A 16,222-nucleotide genomic window follows, 5' to 3' on the forward strand; every position below is an offset into this window, starting at 1 on the left:
GCAACGCCGATGTTCATAGATGGTCAGAGCAAACTCAACTAGAAAAGGGAGACAGTATAACTATAGGATATGTGTCGGAGCTGTGACAGCCCTAAATTGACCCTAGTCGGAAGGTGGTTTCGGGACCACTAAACCGAGTTATAAAAATAATTAACCGTCATAGTTGATGCTCATTATATGTACATATGCTTGTGTGAAAATTGAATGTTTGGATTTTGTTAAATGTAAGTGAATTTTATCAAATAGGACTTATGTGAGAAAATTTAGAAATGTGCTAGGAAAATGTAAGGTGGCCTATTAATACATGTGGGAAAATGGTTGTCCTTGCATGTCAAATAACCCACTTCCTAAGGTGAGTGGCAGGCCATGACAAGGTTATGGGCAAGGGAACATGTTTCCAACATGTTTTGCTAATGGTTGATGTTAGAATTGTTATTATATTGGTGTTAGTAGGAAGAGAAACAAAAAAAAAATGTGTGTGTGGTTACCCCTCCCCATTGCCGTGTATTGAACAAGGAAAACAAAAAAAAAATTTGCTCATTCTATTCTCCATTGCCGTGACTTGAAGGAGGAAGAAGAAGGGAATTCTTTTGTGCATGATTCGGCTTGGTTGATGCTTAGGAAGAGGTAAGCACTTTGAAATCCTTGGAAATTTAGATATAAATGAGGTGATTAGTTCAAGTTCTATTCATTCCATGGATTAAATTTGGGTGTTTGGAGGTTTGGTAGTTGGCCAAGTAGTTGAAGCTCTTGGTACATATACTTGTAATGGAGGTTGAAATTTGGTTGTTCATAGGGAGGGTGCGAATGTGGCCAATGAAAGGCCTTGATGAACTATATATGTGGCTTGGGTTTATGATATTCGGTTAAGGGATATTGTGCTAGCAAGGTTGGTTTAATATATACATGTAAGTTACTTTGTATTTGATGTTTAGAAAAAAATAGTGAAGGGCAAAGTTAACGATGTTGGATAAATTTTTAGTAGAGTTGTGCTTAGGCATTCGGTCATTGATGAGCATTGTTGTAACCTAGTTGTAGTTGCAACTCCTAATTTTGAGATGGAATTTGTACACATACGTTAAGTAAATGGTTAGGGCCGAATGGGGACTATGTGTTTGAAAGAATAAAATCGATACTATAATTGATAGTATAAGTATTCGGCCATTCAATCAAGGGTATAGGTGATGTTAGATCAATTTTAGCACATTCGGCTATATAAGTATACCCAATTATGATATTGCCTTTGATTGTATAAAATCAACTAAAATGGGTGGTTAGTAAGGGTGGTTATCTAATATACGAATATGTATATGTGTATGTGTGATTGGATTATTGATAGAATAGTAAATTGCATAAGGCTATTGGCCGAATAGCCAAGAACATAAGGTAGCAAGATAAAAATTTTACCATGTCGTTCCGTATGTTATATGATCATTAGAATGTGGATACCAACATATGTACCAAAGCGATTGAATGAGTTAATTTATTTGTTTAAGCTCAAGATCCTAAAGGAGAGGCGTCCAACAAGGGGAAATCGAAGGTCAACGAGTAGCCGACTTAGAGTTATTTGCCCAACACAAGGTAAGTCATTAAGCATATGTTTGATATTACTTAAATGATTGTAAGAATTCTATGCAATTGGGTTTAATGAGATGAAATATATATATATACAAGATGATATTGTTGAATGTAAAAGAGATAGTGAAATGTGTAGAAAGTTTGCTTTCGGCACTAAGTGTGCGAGAAGTAAATGTGTACGGTGACGAGATTGGCACTGAGTGTGCGAGCTTGAAATGTATGGCACTAAGTGTGCGAGAAGTAAATGTGTACGGTGACGAGATTGGCACTGAGTGTGAGAGCTTGAAATGTATGGCACTAAGTGTGCGAGTTTGGACTATATGGCACTATGTGTGCGGGCTTAAATCACATGGCACTAAGTGTGCGTGATCGAGTATTAAGCACTATGTGTGCGAACTCTATATATATCTCCGATTGAATATTTATATGGAGGTGTGACTTTATCGAGTCAAGTATGGACAGCGGAAAGAGTAAGTACCTTGAGTTCATGGCTAATAGATGCTATGTTCATGCTCGGGATGGAGTTGGTGAGTTTTAAATCTATGTGATGATTTCAATTGCATTCCCGTAAATAAGGTATAGTGGAATAGATGAAAGTTCATTTGATTGCATGATTGTTGCGGAAATGAGATGATGTATGGAAATGCCTCAATTACTCTATTGAATAGTATATAAAATGTCATTGGGTGAATTGGTATGAGATTGAACCGAAAGGTCCAAGGAACTATGGTATAGTTTCGATATGGATGGAGTACCTAGCTTCGTTCATTGTTTCATGTGGTGATAATTTTATTAATGGATGGTTATGGAATGCTTATGACTTACTGAGTTATAAACTCACTCGGTGTTTTCTTGTCACCATTTTAGGTCTCTTGGACTCATCTCCTTTTGGGTGCTCGGAACCGTCAACAAAGTCATCACACCGGCGAGCAATTTTGGTATTGTCTTCTTAGTCAACCTAGGAGAACATTTGGCATGTATGGGCTATTTTGTCTTGTTGAATTTTGGGTTGTAAACTTTAAGCCATGTGAAAATGGCCTATGTGGTCGTTTGAGTGGGATGCTAGAACCTATAGCCACGGGTCTTAGAAACCTTAATTTTGATAAGGTGGCCATAGTTTGTGTCATGTATGATGAATGATTAGTAAGGCCAAGGAAAGATTCATGAAATTGGCATAGTCTCATCGCAAAGAATCGCTATGACAAAGAAGAAGTGATATGAGATCGAAAAATCACCAAAAATAGTAGAAGTGGAATTAATTGCTTGATGGGTCTATTTTCATATGGATGAAACGAAACGACCATATGAGCCGTATTTTAAGAGATATTCAAGATTTCGTGAGACAGGGCCAGAACGGTTTCTGGATCCTCTGTTTCGACTTTGAAAATTTACCATAAATTATCCAGAAAAAATTATGAGTCATACCTTATATGCATAGATTCCCTTTTGAGTCTAGTTTCATTAGAAACAAACGGCATGAGTATTGGAGCTCTGTACAATATGATATCCAGGTCGTAATGCGCAAAGGTCAGTGTAGTTGAACCCTGAAATAGGGGAGACTTTAACTAATAAACTGTACTAATTGGCTCAACCAAAAATTCTAGAAAAAAATTTGTAGATGGGATTATGAGTCTAGTTTCAGGGAAAATTTACGGAACTGATTTTCGAGTTCGGGAAGTCGAGATATGATTTTTAAGGTAACAGTGACGCAATTAGCTAGCGCTCGAATGTAAATTAAATATTTCAAGAGAGAATAAGGAAGTAAGCCCGGTAACACCACGTGGTCAAATCCGGTGACGGTCACGGGTTTGGGGTGTTACAGGAGCTATCAGATTATACTCGTATAAGTGTCACATAGAATAATCTCCAAGAGCTTAAGGAAATTTGGGATCAGTGGGGCAACGAGACCAAGCAGTTATTCTACGATAATTACAGAGATTTACCTTACTTGCTCGATATTCAGGTAAATGAGCACTTATTCCGAGCCCTTACTCAGTTTTGGAACCCAGTGTACAGTTGTTTCACCTTTGGGGAAGTAGACTTGGTACCTACTGTGGAGGAGTACACTGCTTTACTTCATTGTCCCAGGTTTCAGAATGATAGGATCTATTCTCGAGCTGCTTGTGTCCCTACCTTTTGGAAGAAATTAATGGCCATTACGGGGATGAGCGAGCAATGGGTCACGGCCAGAATTAAAGAGAAGGGTGAGTGCAAGTGCATTTCGTGGGACGCTTTGAAAGATTTGATTTTGACACACCCTGATGAGACGAAGAAGGTAGACATCTTTGCCTTAAGTTTGTATGGACTGATGGTTTTCCCTAGGGCTTTGGGATATGTGGACGAGGCAACCACGGATCTTTTTCATCGACTCAGCAAAAGGGTCACTTACGTCCCTGCGATTTTGGCGGAAACATTCAGGTCCTTAGGTGCATGTAGGAGGGCTGGTGCAGGCAGGTTTATAGGATGTGCTCAGATACTTTTGGCTTGGTTCTACAGTCACTTCCGGTTGATTGATAGGATTGTTTGTCGAGTTTTCTTTGAGAACTACTCCCCAGTGAAAGATATAGTAGCCTCGTCTAGAAAAGTGGATGTGCCAGAGGAGAATTGGATAGCACTACTTCGGAATCTTCAGTCGGAGGATGTTGAGTGGAGAGCTCCATGGATGGTTCCTGGTGAGATACTTTATCAATGTGGCAGCTTTGATTGGGTTCCTCTGTTGGGAATTTGGGGTGTCATTGGTTATGCCCCTTTGCTCGTGCTGAGGCAGCATGGATTGAGGCAGTTTGTTCCAGTGACTTAGGGGTTAGCTCAAAGTGAGTTTGTATACATAGGAGCCGATTACAAGAGGAAGGTTAGCAAAGTTTCTAGTGCTTGGAACAAGACTTATCGGTTGAAGGGAGTGGCCATTAATCCTGCTACGACACCGAAATATGTCGAGTAGAGGAGTAGAAGGATTAACGATAATGTCCCTATGACAAAAATGGAGGAAGTTCGACCAATGGAGGAATATCTACAAGTGATACCCTCGGAGCTTGATATCATGAAGCAAGAATTTAAGAGAAAGAATTTGGAACTCAAAAAGAAGATAGAAAAGCTTGAGGAGGAGAAAATATACCTGAGTCTAGTGTCGACCTGCAAAAGAAGGAGGTTAAAAAGGTTAGGAAAGAAAAGAGGAAGGTTGAGGAAGACCGAGATGATTTAAAAGAGGAGTATAAGAAGGTAGAAGTATCTTTAAAGCGAGTGGGGTTAGGAAGGTCTTCGGAATAGTGGCAGAAAGAAGTTCAAGAGGAAAAAGCGAGAGCCGAGTACTGGGAGAGGAAGTGCCAAGAGATGCGGTCGCAGAATTTGGCATTAGAGAAAGAGAATAAAGGATTGAAAACTAAAGTAACTGAGCTTGGAAGATCCATTCGTTGGCACTGAAACCATGATCCCACAGTTGAGTTAGAGGAGCTAAAAAGTAAGGTTGAAGATTTGGAAGTGGCATTGCATAATGGTGAACTGCGAATTGAGCAGCTCAAGGCGCAAGAAGATTGTCTCAAAGAAGAGCTCCATCAAGTTAAAGGTCAAGTTAGAGATAGGGATTACATTATTGGGGAGGCTATAGCCCAGATCTGAGAGGTTGCTGAATATGTTCGAGACTTAGCAGTACGAGCTGATGCTTTGAGTATGATGTATGAGTCAGCATCTGATAAAGGTCGAGAGTTAGCCCTTTTATTAGATAAAGTTAGAACTTTGGGCGTTAAGGTAAAGGCGTATATGTAATCCATTTATATGTAAAGATATTATTTTTCTAAATAAAGTTTTCTAAATGAGATTGAATTGAGATCGATGCCTTTTTGCATTCATGCATTTACATTACATCACATCATATGCATTCAAAGTTATAGAAAGACCCTAATTAGTTAAAGTTTACTTCTGAAGGTAGAAAAGAAAATCTGGAAATCACACATCCTTACGGCACCCGCACTAAAACTAAGAGTATGGATCAAAGGTTCGAACAATTGCAAAAGGATATGCAAAACCAATTGCAAGAGCAGTTGGCCAAGATACAGAATGACATGAGGGAGCAAATGTTAGAGGCTCAGAGGAATATGATGGCCGAAATGGCTCAGCTTCTAAAGGCCACTGATAAAAAGAAGGCCCCCATGGCTATCACTGGTGAGGAGGGTGAGGATCATCCTCCGAGTTTTACTCCGTCTCATGTGCCACCGCAAACCAAAGCACCTCCTAGAAGGCCATCTGTCACGGTGAGGCCTTAACATGGGCCGGTTGATTCTGGAATCCCTGTGAATTTCCCATATGGGTCGGGAAATAATTTGGGCGATAGCCTGATCAACCCTATCACTCCTGATCTGGATATGATGGAGAGGGAAAGAATGGCAACCGAACCCTCAAAACAGTTAGAGGATCGTTGCAAGTGGTTGGAGGAGAAGTTTAGGGCTTTGGAAGGCACCGGCAATCATCATGGGATTGATGCCAAAGACTTAAGTTTGGTCCCAGATCTGGTACTTCCTCAAAAATTCAAGATGCCGGAGTTTGAAAAGTACAACGGAACTACTTGCCCAGAGGTACACATAACAATGTTTTGTAGGAGAATGACTGGGAATGTGAACAATGATCAACTATTGATCTATTGTTTTCAAGACAGCTTAATAGGAGCAGTGGCTAGGTGGTACAACCAGTTGAGCCATGCAAAAATCGGTTCATAGAGAGATCTTGCACAAGCCTTTTTGCAACAGTACAACCATATGACTAACATGACGCCAGACAGGATCACGCTTCAAAACATGGAGAAAAAGCCTAATGAAAGTTTTAGGCAATACGCACAATGATGAAGGGAAGTGGCAATGCAAGTACAACCACCACTGTTAGAAAAGGAGACCACCATGTTATTTATCAACACTTTGAAGGCACTGTTCATCACTCACATGATTGGAAGCACCACAAAAAGTTTCGCGGATATAGTTATGGCAGGAGAGATGATTGAGAACGCCATAAGGGGCGATAAAATTGAGGGGGAAACGGCTAAAAGATCGGCCCCAAGGAGAAAGGACAACGAGGTGAATAACATGAATAGTTTCAACTCGAGAGCAATCACAGTTGGTCAACCCAAAGCAGCTGTGGTCGAGCAACAAAGGACTCAAAGACAGGAATCGGGCACAAGACAAAATTCGGAAAGGATACAATTCACGCCTATCCCTGTCACGTATCGTGAGCTTTATCAAAGCTTGTACGATGCACATGCTATTGCTCTATTTCACTTGAAACCACTATAACCACCGTACCCCAAATGGTATGATGAAAATGCTAAATGTGAATATCATGCGGGAATACGGGGGCATTCGATTGAAAACTGCACCGGATTCAAGAAAGCCGTGGAGAGGCTTATTAAGATGGGGGTTGTGAAATCCGACAGTACCCCTAATGCTGAAAATCCGTTACCAGATCATGGAAATCAAGGAGTGAATGCCATTGATGAAACCAGGGAAGGAAGAATCAAGGATGATGTTGCTAAGGTGAAGACACCCATGAAAGTAATATGGGAGGAGATGGTAAAGAGAGGTATTTTGACTTCTAGAAAAGGTAGAGAAAGAATGGGGAACTATTGTGAATTCCATGGAGAGATGGGTTATATGATCCAAAATTGTGAGGAGTTCAAGGCCATGGTGCAAGGCCTTATGGCTAACAAAGAGCTAAAGATTTTTTAGGGTAGTTCTTGCAAAAGACAAATATGAGTGCTAGAAAATGAATGACAGGGAACCAGCCGACCAAGAATTATTATTTCCTTGCCAGGGAATAATAAAGTGGGGGCACAAACCAGGCCCAAGGTCGTCATCCATAAACCCACTCCTTTCCCTTACAAGGATGACAAAAGGGTGCCATGGAGCTATGACTGCAGTGTAACAGTACCTAAGGGGGAGAGTATAGCCAGCGCGTCTAGGGGCATGCAAAATAAGGGTTCCCATACGCAGAGTGGGAAACGTTATGATATAGGGGGCGTCAGAGTGGAGCTAGCAAAGACAAAAGGTGTCGAGGTTGAGAAGGAGAAAGAGACCGAAGTACCCATCAATGAGCCGGTAAAGGAGGAGGAGGCTAAGGAGTTCCTAAAGTTGCTTAAGCATAGCAAGTATAGTGTGGTCGAGTAGTTACGTAAGCAGCCAGCACGTATATCAGTATTAGCCCTACTTCTAAGTTCTGAAGTGCATCGGGATGCATTGTTGAAGGTACTTAACGAAACATATGTCACCCACGACATATCCATTAACAAGTTGGACCGGTTGGTAAATAACATCAGTGCCGACAATTTCATCTACTTCAATGATGATGAAATTCCACCTGGGGGCATAGGGTCAACCAAAGCCTTGGACATCACTATTCAGTGTAAGGGATACACGCTTCCAAGTGTACTCGTTGATAACGGGTTTACCTTGAACGTCCTTCTATTATCCACATTAAACAAATTACCCATTGACAGTTCGCATATGAAAACATGTCACAATGTGGTAAGAGCCTTCGATGGAACCGAAAGAAAAGTGATGGGACGAATTGACATCCCTTTGGAAATTGGGCCAAATACATATGAAGTTGATTTCTTGGTGATGGATATCAAGCCCTCCTATAATTGTTTATTGGGGAGACCATGGATACACTCGGCAGGAGCGGTGCCCTCCTCATTGCACCAAAAATTAAAGTTAGTGACAGATGGACGGTTAATAACCATCAATGCGAAGGAGGACATTATAGCAGCAGTCACTAATAAGGCCCCTTATGTCGAGACGAATGAAGAGGCTATTGAGTGTTCTTTCCGCTCTTTAGAAATCATCAATGCAACCTTTATTTTGGAAGGAAATGAGATGACGGTACCCAAAATGTCCAGAGCCTCAAGGATGGCCTTGCAAATGATGATGGGGAGGGGAGCATTGCCAGGAAAAGGACTAGGAAGACAGTTGCAAAGAGGGGTTCAAATCCCAAAACTGATTGAGAAGAAAGATCGCTTTGGTTTGGGCTTCAAGCCAGACCATAAGCATAAGAGGCAAGAGATTGAGAAGCACCAAGCGAGAAGGAAGGCGCGTTTGAACGGAGGAGAAACAGAGTGAGAACCGATGACATTCCCACCTATATCCAAATCCTTTAAGTCAGGAGGGTTACTGGTAAAAGAAATTCATCAAATTAATAATGTACACAATGAGGGATTGGAGCAAGGAAGCCTCAAGGGCATTCGCCCTTACGAATCGGGGAGCTCTCTGAACAATTGGACAGCGGAAGACCTTCCTATAGTCTTTAGGAATTTTTCAGAGTAATTCTCGAAACATGTCTGTTACTCTAGGGCCTAGGAGTAGTAAGATTACGTTTGTGAAAATAGGCTTATGTTCATCTATTATTATTTTAATAAAACATAACTTTATTATCAATTTGGACGAATATGGTTTCTTTTTATCAATCAATATTTCGTTCAATTTTTGCAATTCTCATTCTTTCATTCATAGCACATAAATAATCATTCTTAGATTCATTCATTCTTTGTATATTCTTTCATACCCCCACAGGTCCCTAGATATCAATGATATGAGCACTGATACTGCAACTCCTGATTTCTCTTGCGATCAAGACATGTGTTTAGAGGAATCTCAGGATTTTGAAGATGTTCAAGATTGTGATGCGTCTCCTGATCTGTTAAGAAAGGTAGAACAGGAGGAAAAATGAGTTATGCCGCATGAGAAAGAGGCAATAGAAAATATAGCCCTAGAGGAAGGGAAGGAGTTGAAAATTGGAACACTGATTACCGAGGACACAATGCATGGTCTGGTTGAGTTGCTTCGAGAGTTCAAGGATATCTTCGTATGGTCATATCAGGATATGCCTGGATTGAGTACTGATATTGTAATACATCGTCTTCCGATAAGACAGGATTGCAAACCAGTCCAACAGAAGTTGCGGAGAATGCGGCCAGACATTGTTCTAAAAATAAAAGATGAGGTTAAGAAGCAGTTCGATGCAGGATTCTTACAAGAGGTCAAGTACTCCGAATGGATAACTAATATTGTGTCGATCCCTAAGAAGGATGGGAAGGTACGGATGTGCATTGATTACAGAGATCTGAATAAAGCTAGCCCAAAAGATAACTTTCCTTTGCCGCACATCGACACTTTGGTAGACAACATGGCAAGACATTCGTTGTTTTCTTTTATGGATGGTTTCTCGAGGTATAATCAGATAAAGATGCATCCAGAGGACATGGATAAAACCACCTTCATAACCTTGTAGGGTACTTTTTGCTATAAAATAATGCCATTTGGATTAAAGAACGCAGGGGCAACCTACCAGCGGGCCATGGTGAACTTGTTGCACGACATGATGCATAGGGACATTGAAGTATATGTTGATGACATGATTGCTAAGTCCCGAACAGAGAAAGAGCATATTGAAGTTTTAAGAAGACTATTCTTGAGGTTGAGGAAGTTTCAATTAAAGCTCAATCCGGCAAAGTGCACCTTCGGAACTAGATCGGGAAAGCTATTGGGTTTCGTAGTCAGTGAAAAGGGAATAGAAGTTGATTCAGACAAAGTCAGAGCAATACGAGAATTGCCTCCACCACAAACTCAAAAAGAAGTTCGAGGATTCCTAGGAAGGTTGAATTACATAGCTCGGTTCATTTCACAACTGACCGAGAAATGTGATCCTATCTTTCGCCTCCTCAGAAAGCACAATCAAGGTACTTGGGATGACGAATGCCAGAATGCTTTTGAAAAGGTCAAGCAGTATTTGTTGAATGCTCCGGTATTATCTCCACCTAACCCAGATAAATCGTTAATACTATACTTGTCAGTGTTCAGTAATTCTATGGGATGTGTGCTTGGTCAGCATGACGAGTCAGGGAAAAAGGAGAAGGCAATTTATTATCTCAATAAGAAATTCACTGACTGTGAAATGAGATATCCACCAATTGAAAAGTTGTGCTGTGCGTTGATTTGGACAACTCGGAGATTAAGACAGTACATGCTATACCATACCACTTGGCTCATCTCAAAGCTTGATCCATTGAAATACATGATGGAGTCAACAGCTCTAAATGGGAGAATGGCGAAATGGCAAATTTTGCTTTCAGAATTTGATATAGTCTACATAAGTCAGAAGGCTATAAAAGGAAGTGCAGTAGCAGACTTCTTGGCCAGTAGGGCTCTAGAGGATTATGAGCCATTGAATTTTGATTTTCCAAATGAGGAGTTAATGTGTATAGCAACGACCGAAGATTTTCCTTGGAAGCTAAATTTTGATGGGGCTTCTAATACAGTCGGAAATAGAATTGGGGCAGTCTTGGTATCCCCAAATAGCGATCATTACCCGTTCACGTGCAAGTTGGACTTTGATTGCACGAATAATATGGCTGAGTATGAAGCATACATCATGGGACTTCAAGCAGCTATAGAGCGAGGTATAAAAACCCTTGAAGTATATGGAGATTCTGCGTTGGTAATTTATCAACTTAGAGGTGAATGGGAGACAAGGGACCCTAAATTGATCAATTATCGAAAGATAGCTTTGGGGTTACTTGAGGAGTTCAATGACATCACCTTCAATTATCTCCCACGAGACGAAAATCAGATGGCAGATGCTTTAGCAACCTTGGCTTCAGTGATTAAGGCGAATAAAGAGGAAGAGATGAGATCAATTCAAATGAGTGTCTACAAGGCTCCAGCTCATTGTTGTAACATTGAGAAGGAAGAAAAGGACGATAACCCTGGGTATCAGGATATATTATGATATGTGAGAGATCGTAAATACCCTGAACAGGCCAATGAAAATGACAAACGAACTTTAAGAAGGTTAGCTTGCGACTATGTCTTAGACGTGGATATCATGTACAAGAGAAGGAAAGACCAAGTACTTTTGAGATACGTCGATGCTGTGGAAGCTAAGCTAATTTTAGAAGAAGTTCATGAAGGTGTATGTGGAACGCATGCAAATGGGTTCACGATGGCAAGGCAAATCATGAGGTTTGGCTATTATTGGGCCACTATGGAAGGGGACTGTATCAACTATACTAAGAAATGCCATAAGTGTCAGATTTATGGGGACAAAATTTATATACCACTTTCTCCTTTGCATGTTATGACTTCTCCATAGCCTTTCTCCATGTGGGGCATGGAAATCATTGGACCAATATCACCGAAAGCTTCAAATGGACATCGGTTTATCTTCGTGGTAATTAACTACTTTACAAAATTGGTAGAGGTCGCTTCTTATGCAAATGTTACTAAGTCAGCTGTGAGTCGATTCTTGAAGAAGGAGATCATTTTTCGGTATGGAATGCCTGAGAAGATCATATCCGACAATGCATTGAACTTGAACAACAAAACGATAGCAGAGGTTTGCGACCAGTTCAAGATCAAGCATCACAATTCTTCTCCCTATCTCCAAAAATGAATGGGGCAGTGGAGACTGCCAACAAGAACATTAAGAAAATAGTGGGGAAGATGACTGAGACTTATAGAGATTGGCATGAGAAGTTACCGTTTGCACTTCTGGCCTATCGAATATCTGTCAGAACCTCTACTAGGGCAACCCCATTCTCGTTAGTTTATGGGATGGAAGCAGTGTTACCTATTGAAGTAGAAATACCTTCTCTTCAAATTTTGACGGAGATAAGGTTAGATGAAGCTGAATGGGTTCAATCCCGATATGACCAGTTGAACTTGATTGAGGAAAAGAGGCTAAGAGCCATTCGACATGGTCAGATGTATCAGAAGTGAATGATGCGAGCTTATGATAAGAAAGTTCGACCAAGAGAATTCCACGAGGGAGACCTTGTATTGAAAAAGATCATTCCTATTCAAAAAGACTTTAGGGGGAAATAGATGCCGAATTGGGAGGGGCCGTACGTCGTGAAGAAAGCTTTCTCTGGCTGTGCATTGATCTTAACAGAAATGGATGGGAAAAGTTTACCCAACCTAGTGAACTCAGACTCAGTTAAAAAATACTTTGTCTAAAGGAGAAGAGAATCCAAGGTGAAAACCCGCAAAAGGCGCTTTGGAGTTTCAAAAAAAAAAAAGAGGAAAAAGAGAAAAATGGAGAGGCCAAGGTGAAAACCCGCAAAGGGCGCCTTGTGACCAAAAGGGTTTTGATTTGAAAACCCGAAAGGGCGACTCAAATTTTAAAGCATCCGATAATCTTGCTCAACAAAGAACGAAGAACGTTGCATACTAGGGCATCAACAGAGTACTTTGAATATTCTAAACACATGCCTTCATAAAGTTGATGTATAAGCGCTCAAGCGGCGATATCTAGGGCATCTAATTTTTGGCCTGTTTGCTATCTTTAGATTTTTTTCTCTCTTCTCAAAGATAGGCTTTTAGATTAATTTCCTTTGTATCTTTTTCAATAATTCATTCAAATCCAATTATTCTTAGAGATTTATTTATCTTCCACTATTCTTTAAGTATGTTACATTGAAATAATGATAGATGAACTAAATATGTTCACAAGCTAAGTTTTGCGCATTACTCTGGAATTTCTAGATAATACAAGAAACTAAAACAGGACAATTGTTTGAGAAATTCACGTAAGTAAGGGATGAAGGAACTTGAGGAATTTCTTTCTTCTAGTCCAAAAGGAAAATGGACAAAACCAACGATTCAATTCTAAGGAAAGATTGTCTTATAGACATCCTCAATGGATCGTAGCATTGGAGGAAGGGTACAGGCCTACAGGCTGAGCAAGAATAATGCTTTGAAAAGATAAATGAAGGAATGAGTGGTGACATGTTCACAAAATTTTGCATCATAACATGTTAGGAACATTCGACTCATTTCGATCATAGCATCCTAATTATCAGGCATAATCATTTTACAGGTTATCAAAGATGACGCGCCTTAATCCCCTGAGTAGTAGGGTAATAGGCCGCAGCATAGCAGATCTGGCTGAAGCAGATCCAAGATGGTTTGGCATCCTTGTGCTTACAAGGAGTAAATCGAAGACATAGCTGATTTGGCTTTCACGTGCTTACGTTGAAGCAAATCTAAGATGATTTGGCATCTCTGTATTGTCAGAGAACAAATCAAAGTCTGGCATCTCCATATTCGACGGAGGGTAGACACATAGCAGATCTCACCTTCAGATGATTTCACTGAAGTAGATCCAAGATGATTTGGCATCCTTGTGCTTACAAGGAACAAATTGAAGACATAGCTGATTTGGCTTTCACGTGTTTACGACGAAGTAAATCTAAGATGATTTGGCATCTCTGTATTGTCAGAGAACAAATCGAAGTCTGGCATCTCCATATTTGACGGAGAGCAGACACCTAGCAGATCTCACCTTCAGATGATTTCACTGAAGCAGATCTAAGATGGTTTGGCATCCTTGTGCTTACAAGGAGCAAATCGAAGACATAACTGATTTGGCTTTCACGTGCTTACGTTGAAGCAAATCTAAGATGATTTGGCATCTCTGTATTGTCACAGAACAAATCGAAGTCTGGCATCTCTACTTCGACGGAGGGCAGACACATAGCAGATCCAACCTTCAGATGATTATACTGTTTTAGATCCAAGATGGTTTGGTATCCTTGTGCTTACAATGAGCAAATCGAAGACATAGCTGATTTGGCTTTCACGTGCTTACGTTGAAGCAAGTCTAAGATGATTTGGCATCTTTGTATTGTCAGAAAACAAATTGAGGTTTGGCGTCTCCATATTCGACGGAGGGTAGACACATAGCAGATCTAACCTTCAGATGATTAGACTGAAGCAGATCTAAGATGGTTTGGTATCCTTGTGCTTACAAGGAGTAAATCGAAGACATAGCTGATTTAGTTTTCGTGCACTTATAGATTTGGCATATCTGTATTGTCAGAAAACAAATCAAAGAAGCAGATTTGGCGTCTCTGTGTTCGGCGGAGAGCAAATCGAAGATATCAACATGACAGTCACAAGTTCACAAGAGGCAGATTGAAGACCATGATTTGATAAGACTGGTCAAATTTGGTCTTTCTAGGAGTCTTTGTTCGATTCCTGTTACACAGCAATGAGCAAAGAGGGGCAGCTGTAATAGCCCAAATTTAACCGGGCCTTAAAACCAAATAAAATAAATAAATAAATAAATAAATGATTGTTTATTTAACATGTCCATATAAAGTCCAGTTTACAAGAGCCCAAATACAGGTCCAAATACCTCAGACCCGTTATACCCAAACAGATCAGCTACAGCCCAATAGCCTAGACTACCCGTGTACCCAAATACACCCGTAGCCCAACTTAAACTAGACAGACCCAGGACTAAAGTGGCCCAACTGGCCCAAACCATTACACCAAGGCAGGAAACCCTAGGGTTTCTGCCTTCTTTCTCCTCGAGACGTCACTGCTTCTAGAAAGTTCGAGGAGAGTCTGTCCAGCTCCCAAATCGAGGCCACCATTCAAGGCACTGTCTCAGAGTCTGTCAGCATCCCATCAGTGCCTCACCGTCTCCACGAATCCTCACCACCAGACTTCATGCCTCCATCAACGCCAGCAGCCCTTGAATCACCGAGATCCTCGCGGTCACCTGCAAGAAAAGGAAAGAAATCAAAGCAAAACTACAGCAAATAGATTAGAACAGGGTAAGGAAAGAAATCAAAAGATTTCTTTCCAAAATAGGCAGTAGATCAAGGCTATAAAGCCTTTTCTCAAATCTATAAGAAAAAAACAGATATACGGAAGAGCACATAAGAATAAAAAATACATAGAGAGAAACAGACCACAAAGATTGTACACCAAATAATTTTGCAATAATATATCAGAAGGATTCCGAGAAAAACGAAGGTGATCTATTGTTTCTACTTTTATTTTATCACTTTATTGTAAGCAACTTGTATATAACGCATTAAAGTAAAGGAGAGAAAGGCACCTTCTACATTCGCCGAGAAAAGCGAAGCTTTTCGAAGTCCGACCGTTGTGTGTGGCGGAGTTGGTGATGGCGCGTGAGGCTGGGCACAGAGGTTCGATGAACGGAGTAGACTAGCCTAGGGCCGGAGTTCAGAGGGCTGGGGGACTTTTCAGAGGATTTTTCTCGTTTTTTTTCTAAACCAGGGGCTAATTGATTTTTTAGGTTAAAGTTTGGCTTATATAGCCTTAACAGAACGACGCCATTTTAGCTTAGTCTGATAAGCTTAAAACGACGACATTTTAAGGCCCCAGGATCCGCACGTCGACTCGATTACCCGGGGAGGATCCGCGTGGTTTTGAGGATTGGGTTAATTACTCAATCGGTCCTTCCACCTTTTTTGTGTCTATAATTATGTTTTATTTTATTGATGATTTGGCCCTAATATTTTGTTTCCGTTTTAATTTAGTCTCTGTAATAGTTATTTTTAGTCCAGAATTAAAACACTGCCGTTTTGGGAATAGGGCGTTTTGCCCAATGAGTCCCTTTCGTTTTACGCGTGTTTTAATTAGGACCTTAATTTAACTTTATTTTTTTTAAAAAATTCGCCTCTGTAATTTTATTGAACTTCAAATCTAACCCTATATATTTATTTCTATATATATATAAATTTTTATATTGTTATTTCTTTTATTTTTCTTTTTACCTTATTTTTATATTTTATATTATATAATTATTCTATTATATATTATTTGTATTATTATTTATTATTTTTCACAAATTATTA

This window comes from Gossypium arboreum, chromosome 10, assembly GCF_025698485.1.
Source record: "Gossypium arboreum isolate Shixiya-1 chromosome 10, ASM2569848v2, whole genome shotgun sequence".
In the NCBI taxonomy this organism is placed as follows: domain Eukaryota; kingdom Viridiplantae; phylum Streptophyta; class Magnoliopsida; order Malvales; family Malvaceae; genus Gossypium; species Gossypium arboreum.